Below are 13107 nucleotides of genomic sequence, written 5' to 3'. Positions count from 1 at the left end.
GCTAGGTGTTGTAGTAGATGCAACAATGAATAAACTGGTGTCTCTCATCAGGAAATTTATCATCTCACTGTATCTGCATGTTCCTTCCAAGGAATGAGAAAGGTCTAGGGCAGCATTTCTAAAACCTTTTTGCTCTTGGGACCCATTCACACTCTTAAATACCATTAAAGATTCACAGTTTTTATTTATAGGGGATATGTTTACCATCTTAGAAATGAAAACTGATGAATTTTTAAAGCATTTATTTGTTAATTCATTTAAAAATAACACTAATAAGCCCATGACATCTTAGCATAAATAATGATTTAATGAAGAATAACTATTTTCTAAAACAATATAATTTGGTGAGAAGAATGGCATTGTACATTCTTACAAATCCCTTTAATGTCTGGCTTCGTAGATGACAGCTGGAGTCTGATATCTGGTTCTTCATTCAAGTTGTTAAAATATCATACTTTAGAGGCCCTCTAGACAACTCCACTGTATGCTTGTGAGAAAATGAGAATGAAAAAGGTAAATATAATGTGTTAATATTATGATGAAAACAGTTGACCCCACAGATTCCTTGAAAGATCTCCTGGGATCTCAGACTTCATTCTAAGAGCCACTAGTCAATAGTAATAAAAAGTATGTTCAAAACTGTTCAAAACTGGGTAAATTAAGAGTGAATTCAAGCTTACTTTACTTGAGGTTTTAACTTAGGGACATCTTACAGTGACAGAGTTCATTACTTAGCCTACTAATTCTAAGACTAGACTTGTTTTCTTGTGAGACAGTCCACACTGCATGACGAGTCTTCTTTCTCTGGCATTGTCAAGATTGCCTCCTCAAAAGGCTTGGGCTGCGTGTGCATTGGCACAATGATGAGGGGACCATGTGCCCCCTTTGCCTGAGGCAGTCCCAGTCTAGTTCTATTGCTCCAGAGTAATCATTAGTACAAGCCTTCACTCTCAAAAGTATTCTAGTTTGGATGATAATTATATAGTCACCCTGACAATGCCTCGCAAAAGGAATACAAGCATTCTGCTTCTTCCCACTGTGTGGACAGGTCTAAAAGAAGCCATGCTGCGTTTGTTACATGGTAATATCCCACCAGCCTCTTCTCCTAAAAGACAGCCAATTGAGGGAGAAAATTCCTTATGATCTCTTGGTTCTGTGTCTTCTTTTGCTTTCTTATACTGTTGACAGTAACCATTCTGGACAGTTCTGTATGACAGCATGTGCCGTTTGTTCTTTTGCCATGCACCTCGTTCAGAGTTTGAACTATAGGATGTCACTCTTGCCCAACTGCTTCAAATTGGTTGGAATATAACCTATAGATTAAGGGCTACAAATTAACCAGACTAGGTTAACCACTAGGCTAATAAAACACTGGGCAAAACCTAGCACATAGATTCACCCCATAACCAGAAATTCAGGCAACTCAGTAAGACAAGAGACTTCTTTGAAAAAGTATTAAATTTACCAGGCCAAACTCCATGAGCATGGCAGGGGGGATGAAGAGGACTGGAAAAGAAGTGCTGTAAATTTTGATTAGTGAACCTTGAAACTGACACAAATTTGGCTTTGCGTCCTCAAGTGGCAGAGAAACTTCAGCAGTTATCCAGTGCTTTTAGAGAGTAGGGTAAAATTATAAGAACATTTTTATGAGTTGTGGCTGGCAAGCCCTGGCCTGTTAAAACTCTTTAAAAACCAATGCCTTGGTGGAGGTAACATTTACTATTTACTGTAGCTCTGGTTGTTAGGGGTTATTGCTAAGGTCCCTGTTTTCCATGACATCAGCAGCATTCCAAGGGAAGTGTGTGTCAGTGACTTTCAGTAATGACTCCTTTTTCCAAATGTTCACAGCTTCTGCCAAGCTGCCCTACACCTGCACACCAGCTGAGTTGGAGGAAAAGGAAAAGCACGATGGATTAAGTGGGATTTTTGTCTGGGTTCCTTAATGAGACTAAAGGCTTTTCTTCCTTCAGTGTTTGGTTTTGTGTAATAAATTGATGCCGATCCGTTTAGGAGTGACATGACTCATCCTTAACATTTCATAAACCAATCTGATTATCTGTCATGACCTCCAGCTGTCACATTCTGGACTAGCCTTTCTAGCCTTTCGGGAGTTTTCTTCTGGGTTTACCAAGATGATCAGCATGGCATGCCAAACACTGGGAGAGGGTTTTGAGGGAGGCATCTGCTGTGCCCCCCCCACACCCAATTAGCAGGAAACAGCAGCAATGAGGAGATGTTCCTGTGTAGCTGCTGTAAGGATCACCTGGCCTTCAACATTTCAAACCAGACATATACTTTCAACGTTTATTTATTTTTGGGACAGAGAGAGACAGAGCATGAACGGGGGAGGGGCAGAGAGAGAGGGAGACACAGAATCGGAAACAGGCTCCAGGCTCCGAGCCATCAGCCCAGAGCCCGACGCAGGGCTCGAACTCACGGACCGCGAGATCGTGACCTGGCTGAAGTCGGACGCTTAACCGACTGCGCCACCCAGGTGCCCCATCAAACCAGACATAAACTTTCGAGGCAGCAGTGGACTCACTCCAGAATCTGTCCTCACCACAATAGAGATATGGTTCATCTCATCCAAGAGTGCCTACTGACCAGTCAAGAAATCTGTCACTGGTAGTGGGACCAATACTAACCATGTGCTTACAAAAGACCTTTTTCTTAAAATTTTTAAAAATTTATTTTATTTTTTTATTTAAAAAAATTTTTTTTAAGTTTATTTATTTTTGACACAGAGAGAGAGCGGCATGAGCTAGGCAGGGGCAGAGAGAGAGGGAGACACAGAATCTGAAGCAGGCTCCAGGCTCTGAGCTGTCAGCACAGGGCTTGAACTCACGAACTGCGAGATCATGACCTGGGCCGAAGTCGGACGCCTAACCAACTGAGCCACCCAGGCGCCCCTTTTCTTTTATTTTTTAAGACCTCGCTTCCAAAAGGCTACAAGCACTTTATCAACATTAAACTCATGAGTATTCATGATAATCCTCTGGGAGGTGGCAAATATTAGTTCAAGTGGTAGAAACTGGGAGATGACATGAAGGAGAATGAAGTCCTTTTGCAGGAGTGAGGCAGGAGAGCACATGGAGCCCCAACCCCACACCTTCACCTGTTAGATAACTGACCCCTGTCCAGTTCTGCCTAGGCTAGACTAACCTGCTCTCCTGTCCCAATCAAATGATTGTAAAAAACAAGCACTGTTGTTAATGAGGCAAAGTACGAAGCTATCAAAGGAAAACAAGAACAACTTTACGTAAAGGTGCAGAGAAATGTCCTCTTAAAGATTTTGACAAGAATGATTTATGCTTCCAATATCTGGTTCTATGCACAGCATAAGGCTGGAGATGTCATCTTTCTGTAGCTTAGTTTCCTCATCTATTAAAGCTAAAAAAATGTTTTGAAATTTTAATTTTCTGAACTGCATAGATAACTTTGAGTGAGGATCTTGGAAGTGCTAAAAAGTATCCTTTTTTACAGTAGATTACACAGTTCTAGAGGAAATTCTTGTAATTACTGATATATTTATTCTTTGGAAACAGGAATAAATTCATGTGCTTTCCAGTGATTTTCAAAGTAAAAAAAGCCTCTATAATGATAAAAAAATAATTATCTTCATCTTGAAGAAATTACAAGGAATCTTTTTTAAAAACCATAGGAGTGGTATCATCTGCAGTTTATGATAGCCACGGATAATATACTAACAAAAATGGCTGTTTCCCAATTTCTCTTAGACTTCATCAAAAAAGATTCAAACATGAAAAAGTACGAAAGGAATCGTTCACATTCAACCATAGATTGCCTATGAAGACTGGAAAACACAGCTCTTGAGTTCAATTCCTGAATTAAACTACAAAAGCCTGTCCAGTATAATCTCACATTAAATCCTGAGCCTCTGTTTCCCTGAATAATTTTTAAAGGGGGAGTTTTACAATTATGGGTTGATAGCAAAAAATTGAGCAGTTACTACCAATTATAAAACAAGATCTCAATAAAATTTCTGGTACACTGAATTAACAAAGTTATCTGAAACTAACTTTCACAAATCATTTTCATAAATAAATAAATATATAAATTAGGAAGCAGGGGAGGGGGGAGTGGTTTATCCAAAGTACTTCAATCTTAAGAAAAAAAAATTCTTTTCTTCTTGAAGATAAAAGATTTAATGAGTTACTAATCCCCTCAGTAAAGTTCCTTTGGTAATTGCCCCTATTCTAAGCCACACTAATTTTGCTAGGAGCTTTTGCTGTTAAAAGATGTTGTTTTATTATGTTAAACTACACACAAAAGCAATGTAACAAAACAGCAAAATATGCTTCTGATTTTGTTATGCTACCAACCTATACTTATCCAGAAATTTTAACTGCCAAGTGTCTTTTATCTAATGCAGACTTCATCTTTCACCACCCACCCTTCACCACATAAAGTAACAACGTCATTAGGAGTGGAAAACTCTGTGGGAATAAAAACCTGAGCCCTGGAAAAAAATACTAAATGGGAATCTGCCTCCAGCTCTGCAGATTTTCAAGCTTATCCTGGCCTCTTGGGTCTGGAAGCTAGACTTTTGTGCCCGGAATATGGCTGGATGAGGAAGGCAGTCTCAAATCGTACCCTGAGGGCTAGGAACAGAACACACAGCCTATAGTCCTCCAAAGAGGTTTCAGGGCTCCCGCTACAGAGGATCCTTTCTCATTGGCCATTGGTGATGTCATGCCCATGTCTCCAGGGCCCAGGAAATGCACCATGACTAATGGAGTGCCTCGCTTGTGAATACACATTCCATCTCCGAGGAGCAGCAACAGGCAGAGTTTCAAGGCAAGGAAGGCCCAGAGACTGCCAGTCAGCCAAGCACAGAGGGCCTTCAGTAGTCCTGAAATAGACTGCTCTTGTTCACCTCCTCAGAAAACCCTTCAGCAACTGCCTGTATGCCTGTGGCCTGTACTGCTGGAGGACAATAACCCTAACACTGGTTTGTTTTAAAAATTCGCCTCTTTAAGGAAAGAAAAGTGGTCACTGTAATAAGGCACACATCCTTCCAGATTTCTAATATATTAAGGCAGGGGTTAGCAAACTTTTTCTGTAAAGGACAAGATAACACAAATTTTAGGCTTTGTGAGCCATATGGTCTCTATTAAAACTATTCATTTCTGCCTTGCTGTGTAAAAGCAGCAATAGGCAAGACCTAAATGCGTAAGGATGGCTGCGTTACAGTAACACTTGACTGACAAAAACAGGCAGCAGGCCGGCTTTGGCCCATGGGCTGGAGTCTGCTGACTTCTGTATTAAAGGGTGAGTCACCCCTTCCTCTGCCACATACCCAGGCCAAAGGACTCTCAAGTAGGAGTGCAGTGACAGGAAAGGGTGTGAAGAAGTTTTCACGCTATACCTGTGATGGTCAGCCCATGTAGAGAGTTCACAGAGGCAGTCTAACCCACGGTTTCAGACTGTGGTAGCTGAAGTCAATTGGCTAGGTATAAATTCTGACTCTGCTGCCTCTGAATTGAAGGATTTGGACAAGTTACTTTAGTCTTCTGATCCTTGGTTCCTTCATCTGCAAAAGGAGGTCCCAGATTATTCTTACTTGGGTTCATATGAAACTTCAGGGAGATAATATCTGAACAAAGCCTATTAGTATAATGTGTAGTACTCAGTAATTACTGAGTAGATTCAAAATCGACTCAGATGACCACACATCACAGATGACCACAAAATCACAGATGACCACAAATGTAGGACACTGTGACTTTCTTTCCAATTCTATTAATATCTATTGATACTATCATCATCTTTAGTAGCTGCATAGAATTCCACATGGAATGCACCAAAATTCCTAGCGTTCAACATTTGTTTACTATCTCTAGACATTATAAACAATAGTGTGATAAATATCCTTAAACATACACACTTAAACACCTATTCAATTTTGTTCCTTGGGGCAAAAGGGTATGCACATTTTAAAGAACCTGTAACTATTCTGCCACTTAGCTCACCAGAAAGGTTGTACCAGTTTCTATTTGAACCAGCACTGAGAGGATCTGTTTTCTAACATTCCTGGCAATACTGCAAATACTTTGTTTTAGCATTGGAAAAACTAAGACCCAGAGAGGCTAAATCACTTGCTCAATTTTAATAAGAAATGCTTCCTCTCTCTTTTGGCCTACAAATTTATATAAAACATTTTATAATTATTTTGATAACACCAATCTTTCCAGAACCCATGATTGGCAATTATTATTAATAATTCCATTGGATGATTAAGAAAACTGGAGCCCAGAAGTTTACTTAAGATAGCCAAAGTTCTTCAGATAAGGCAACGAATACAGAGGAACATGAATCAAGCTAGAAATAAATTTCATACTAATATTGGGCCATGCAAGGTTCACCATAATTTAATTTTAAAACAGCAGAGAAATATACTAACTTCTCAGGAACTGGTTTAAATTTTCTTTCTTTTGGCAATTAGCTAATCCAAACACAGTCCTTTTTTTTTTTTTTTTCTGTGAACTAAGTAAGCCTATAAACCAAATGTCCTCTCCCAGCAGAAAAAACTCAAAACCCTGAGCTTTTGACAAGAAAGTCACAGATCCAGGCATTTGTTAAAATTTACTTCATTCACTCTATCCTGTTCTCTTGCCCTATTTTCTTCTCAAGGTTTATCACAATTTGAAATATATTACTTATTTCTTTGTAACAACAAAGTTCTATGAGGACAGGGCTTAGTCTTGTTTACTATCTTTTCAGTACCTAGAACAGTACCTGGCACAGAGCATGTGGTTTATAAATATTTATTAAATGGATGGATCCTCCCAGATACCATCTATGTACTTCCCTAGCTGTACAATCTCCAAGACAGGCAGTTTTTGGCAGGCATTTTCTATTAATAAGGGTTGCCATTCCCTATTTACAACATTGCGTAACACACCAGCTTCCTAATGGAGAAGAGCAGACTGTTTCTCTCCATTAGAGTTCCTAGCCCAAACCTCCATTATAAGTTGAACCATAGCATATGCTGGCACATGATAGCATATCATGATTTCCCACCTTACCCCTTCAACTAGAATATTCTGCCACCGTTAGCCCTTGTAAGCATGTGTACTGGTTTTATGTATTTGGTTTGTTGGACTCCAAAAGAACCTCCCAAGTGGGTCAGTAATTGAATTGAGGTTCCAAAGACAAATACATCACCTGTTCACTGTTTTATAAAAGATATTTTATTAAAGATGTAATGAACGCGGTAGTTAGTCAACTACCTAGCATCCATTGTGCTCAAATGACTGATCTGGTTGTATGTGGCCAAATGTGGTATCCACTGGCCATATATGATCATTTAAATTTAAATTAATTCCAAAAACTCAGCTCTGTAATTGCACTAGGCACATTTCAAGTGCTCAAGAATTGCCACATGTGGCTAACAGCTACTGTATTGGAAGCACAGATACAGAACTTTTCCATCACTAAAGAAAGTCCTATTGGACACTATGGGATCTAGTTAAACATGGTAGGTTATCCGACTCACTTTGCCTTCAACTGATTTTTAAATGGGCATGTAACAGAATTCTGTCAATAAAACCAGGAAGTCTGTCAAATGGCTTTTGGGAAAGGTTTCCTTATTCCTAAAAAACAAAGCCTCACAAGAGATGGTCTTTCTTCTGTCTTTCCATAATATTGGTTTAGAATATGATGGAAATACTGCAGCCCTCTTGTGAACCTGAGGGAGCCAGTCTAAGAGCAAAGATGGCACAGGAGAGCAATGAAAGGAATATGAGTTCTTAATGAAATCACTAAGCTAGTATTAAACTGTTACCGACTTAGTATCCTCATTATGTGAAATAACCAGATAACAAATGTCCTTACTGTTTAAGTCATTTGAAGTTCTTGAAGTTTTTGTAACTTACATCCAGATGCAACCTAACTTACATCCAGAGCTTTATTTATATTTTAGTATTGCTCTTCAATAAAAAGGTTCTAGTCATTCAATGTATTGCTAAAAATCTGCAAGGACTGTAGGTCTCAAATTTGGCTACAACAATGTAGCCTCTCATAGATCTGAACATCTTAAAAATAACAAAGGGAGAAAGAAACTTTTTACCATATCACTTTTTCAACTGAAAACTCTTAGTTTAAAATGAAATATGAAAAATATGAAATAATGCAATATGAAAATATGAAAAAAATGCAATATGAAAAATATGAAAAATATTTTACATTTGCAAAAAAAATTTCAACAGTGAAACCTCTATTTCTGATAGATAGCACTATCAGTGGATTAGATAAGGTCCACAGAAATAAAGTAACTGTGGTAGACAGAACGGTGGCCCTCCAGAGATGCCCATGTCCTAATCCTTAGGACCTATGCATATGTTATCTTACATGGCAAAAGGGATTTTGCATATGTGTTTAAATTAAGGATTTTGAGATGGGGAAACTATCTTGAATTATCTGGTGAGCCCACTGTAGTTACAAGGACCTTATAAAAGAGCACCAAGGATAAAAGAAAGGAAAAGAAGATGTAACAAAGGAACCAGTGATTAGAGTGATGTACTTTGAAGGTGCTAGAAGGGACAATGAGCCAATGAATGCAGGCGACCTCCAGAAGGTGGAAAAGGCAAAGAAACGGATTCTCCCCTGAAGCTTCCAGAAGGCAGCCCTGCCAACACCTAGACTTTAAACTTCTCACCTCCAAAAATGTAAGAGAATAAATTGGTGTTTTATGCCACTAAATTTGTGGTAATTTCTGATAGTAGCAATAGGAAATATAGTTACCTCCCCAAAGTTACCAAGCTTATACTGGCAATGCCAGAACTCAAATCTTCTGACTCAAGGTCCAATTTTCCTCCTACCAAAAACTTCCATATATTATTTCCTTTTCCATGCTGCTTTCTCAATTATGGGAAGATCTCAGTTCAATGTCTTTGTAGTGTTTTGTGGAAAAGCACTTGATTAACCACAATATGGGACCATTGTGTAGTGGTTAAGAGCATAGCCTCAAAGAGCCAGATAGACTGATTTTTGAATCCTGCCTGGCTCTGCTACTTATCAACTAACTTTGGGGCTTTGGGGTATAATAGCCATTCTGTGCCTCAGTTCTACCATCTATATACAATGAGGCTAATAATATTATCTATTTTTTAGGTTTATTATGACAAGTTAGTTAATATTTGTGAAGAACATAAGACATGCCCAGTACAGAGAAAATAGTATGTGTTTGTTACATTATAAACTTTTAGAAATCTGGCTGACCTGTCTGCAAACTATCACACGCAAACCTATTCACAACAACAACAAAAATTTAAAGGCTATTAGATAACAAAGAATTTAACTCAAAATTAAATTTTCACCTCAGGATGTTTCTTAACTAACTTTGATTTCTAACTAACATAGTTTAGATTGTATTTTAGAATTTTCCGTATGTTTGGGCAAGTTACATTTCAGCCAGACTACAAATAGTTCAGCCAATTTACAGATAGGGAAAGTGCCTAATTTATACCATAAAACCAACATGGAATCAGTTTTTATAAATAATATAAGACCAATATTTTGAAAAACATGGACTATGCATATGGTGTTTGATTAACTAGTTAATTCAAATGGCTGGGCTTCATTCTATAGAATAAGGTGAATGGAAGCCTTTGAGATCTCATATTTAGAAGACTCAATCACTCTTAAGGTAACTTACGGCTCTGCCAAAAATTTCCCCAGTTGGCAAGAAAGTAGCTAAATATGAGGATTTTCCTCCTCATAACATATTCTCATGTGCATGCTTGTAAGTATTACTTGTTTGGCTTGGTTTTCATTTTAATGGAATGCAGCCACTCCCAAAGCATTAAAACCATTCACTGAGATTTGGACATGCTGCATTTTGGACGAATGAGAAAGATTCTTTAACAGGAGATAGGAAATGAGGATATTTAATTGAATCAGTGAAACATTCACAGGCAGCATAAGTCTATAATGATAAGACAAGAATGAAAATGTAAACTCCATGAAGCCAGCACCTATGCCTATCCTGTCCCCATTATAATCCTGAACTTATTAGCACAATCCTGTTACACTGGTAGGTGTGCAGTATTTGTGCAATGAACAAATGGACTGCCAAAGGAGAAGCAAAAGGCTAAATGTGTATAAACAAAGCAACATGGAATGTTCCTGCACTTTCTGGGATGTGCAGGATTGTGCAGAGAGGAAAATGTTAGTAATATTAGTGTTGTAAGGTATCTTTATCTGCAAGAGTCCATGGTACAAGTAGAACCTGTAATGAAATCTTGCTGAATCTCAGAATGAAGCTACCTCCTTAAAAGAGCTGAATTTTTCTTCATTAATTAAAACACTGCTGAAGAGGAGAATTGGTACTAGAATAGAGCCAAACACACAGGCATTCCACTATTCTTGAACACTGCATACTGCATGATTTTATTCATCTTAAATGTAACCAAGTCTGAGCTGAGGAGGAAGAGGTAATTTGGCAATTTAAAATTCTTTAGATCAATCATAAATATATAAAAAGAGAATCATCTTCATCACAATTTCAAACTTGTGCTCTGCAAAAAAACATGGTTTTTTGTTTGTTTGTTTTTTGCAGATTTAAAAAACCAATTGACAATCTGGGAGAAAATATTTGTAAACCACATACCCAACAATGGATTCATATCTAGGCTATGAAGAGAACTCTCAAAACTCAACATTAAAAAAATGAAAAATCCAATTAGAAAATGAACACAAAGATATGCATGGACACTTCACCAAAGGAGACACACAGACAGCAAGCAAGCACATCAAAAGATGTTCGATATCATTAGCCATTAGAGAAATGTAAATTAAAATAAAAATGAAATATCACTACACAGCTATCAAAAAGGCTAAAATGAAAATTTGTGTAACACCAAATACTAGAGAATGCAAAAATTAGATTACTCATACACTACTGGTGGAAATGTACAATGGAATAGCCACTCTGAAAACAGTTTGACAGTACCTTTTAAAACCAAAAATAATCCATCACACAAGCCAGAATTGCACTCTTAGGCACATATACGAGAGAAATGAAAACTTATTTTCATTTAGAAACTTGTACAGGAATGTCACAGCAGCTTTTTCATAATAGCGCCAAACTGGAAACCACCAAATATCCTTAAAAGGGTATGGTAGGTACATCCATACCACAGAATAATACTCAGCATTAAAAAGGAATGAATTCTATATCCACACAACAACTTGGATGAACCTTAAGGAAATTATGCTGAATAATTTGAATAATACTCCCTAGACATTTCTTTGTACCTTCCTGTGAATCTATAATTATTTCAAACTAAAAGTTTTTTTTAATCCTCTTAAAACAAATCATTCAGATTTGAGTGTTCTATCCTTTTGAAGGTAATCTATGTGATTTTAAGTCCTTAGTTCCTTTTTTTTTTTTTTAAAGTATGTATGACTTCTCCCACAGTGGACATTTTTTTTTTAACTTTATTTATTTTTTGAGAGGGGAGTGGGGAAGGAGCATGAGCAGGGGAGGGGCAGAGAGAGAGGGAGAGAGAAAATCCCAAGCAGGCTCCATGCTGTCAATGCAGATCATGACCTGAGCTGATATCAAGAGTTGGACGCTTAACCCACCAAGCCAACCAGATGCCCCTGGACATTGACTTTTAAATAAAAAAATATTTTCTTCCTTTCTCAAACTCAAAAATATATGTGTGTAAATATCCCCTGGTTTCCAACCGGAGTAATCCGTGAGTTGAAATACACAGGAAAAAGAAAATGTCAAATATAACTGAAAACCAGTATGTGACTGCCTTACCTAGAAAGCAGGTAGAATCTTTGCATCTCCAAGTTGGGAAGAACTTAGGGGTCTTCCAGTTGAAATTCCCACCAACATGAAAATCCTTTCTGTAATATCTCTGACTAATCTAACCTTTGAACACATATAGTGACAAAGTAATGGACATTAATTGTTTTGCCCATCCACCACATTCCCCTCTGACAAACACATCCCTCTTTTTCTGTGAACTGCTTTTCTCAACTGTGGTTCTACCAAGAGCCAACTTTTCCCCATACCCTAGTTTAGTTCAGAGAAGGCACCTGAGTCAGACAGTGTCCTGACCCATAGCCTTGGTTGATTTGTCCAGAGTTGGACACCTGATCCAAACTGGACCAGAGCCTTTCCCAAGATTTTTCTCACTAAATGTGATAAAGAGAGTTTCTCTGCAGTGTTGTGAGATAAGAAAAGCAGACACTCTTAGCAAACATGTTTCATGTCATGTACATGACAAAGAGTCTACAGAGAGAGAAAATAAAGCCAATATACAGAAGAGGAGTTGAGAGAAAGAGAAATAGGGCCAGCTGCGTTTAGGTCTCTGGTTCTAATTGTTTCTGGGGCCCGGTGGGATGTCTGCCCTTCCCACAGTTTAGCTGGTCAATCCTTTCTTTGTTCACATGAAATACTCCTAGTATTTTTCTAATCATTTTCTCTTTTTACCAAGCTAGTGCAAGTCAAATTTCTGCCACATGCAACCAAAAGAATTCTCATAAAAATGGGAGGTCCATAACCTCACAATGAAGCTGGTTCACAGCTCTAATTGTTTACAATGTTCTTCCTCAAGTTGAAAGACAGTAAGCTCCCCTTCGCATTCTACCCACTGCCATACATCCATATCAAGTCTCACCTCTTTTCCAAAGATGAAAAGATCGTGATCACATAACCCGTTGTAAACATCCACTACTTTTTGGCTGTACAACATGCATTCCCCTACTATTTTAAAACCACCACCCCAATTCTGTGGGGAAAATCACCTTTACCCTATTGAACATAGCCTGGCAGGACTGTGAGGCAAGGTGTCTTACCTTCCACTAACCAAAGAGTGAGCATATGGTCCAAGTCAGACTCCCTAGTCTTAAATCTTGACAAAAATGCTGGAAGTTGTTGAAGCATGATCACTCAGGCAGTGAAGCCATGAAGAATATGACCACCAGGGTTACTGAAACCTCTTGAGCTGCTCTGGCCCCTATCCTTCCTAAGCTTGATTCTTCAACCTTCTCTTGATGACTCTTTAAGCTGCTCTGATACTCTTCTAATCAGATATGTTATTTGTTTCACTAGTTTATGCAGAGGGT

At 38.2% G+C, this 13107-nt stretch overlaps 1 protein-coding gene and 1 long non-coding RNA gene across 12 annotated transcripts in view; both read right to left on the bottom strand.

Annotated features, from left to right (window-relative positions):
- RAD51B (RAD51 paralog B) overlaps positions 1 to 13107 on the bottom strand; it is a 687198-nt gene that overhangs the window by 421485 nt on the left and 252606 nt on the right. The window lies entirely within an intron of this gene.
- Positions 289 to 11509, bottom strand: LOC123386121. The gene is made up of 2 exons (XR_006599723.1): positions 5390 to 11509; positions 289 to 487 (listed from the first exon to the last, which is right to left on the bottom strand). It is a non-coding gene; the product is annotated as an uncharacterized LOC123386121 (long non-coding RNA).

Source organism: Felis catus, chromosome B3, assembly GCF_018350175.1.
Source record: "Felis catus isolate Fca126 chromosome B3, F.catus_Fca126_mat1.0, whole genome shotgun sequence".
NCBI classification, from domain to species: Eukaryota; Metazoa; Chordata; class Mammalia; order Carnivora; family Felidae; genus Felis; species Felis catus.
This window is presented reverse-complemented; position numbering and strand designations above follow the sequence as displayed.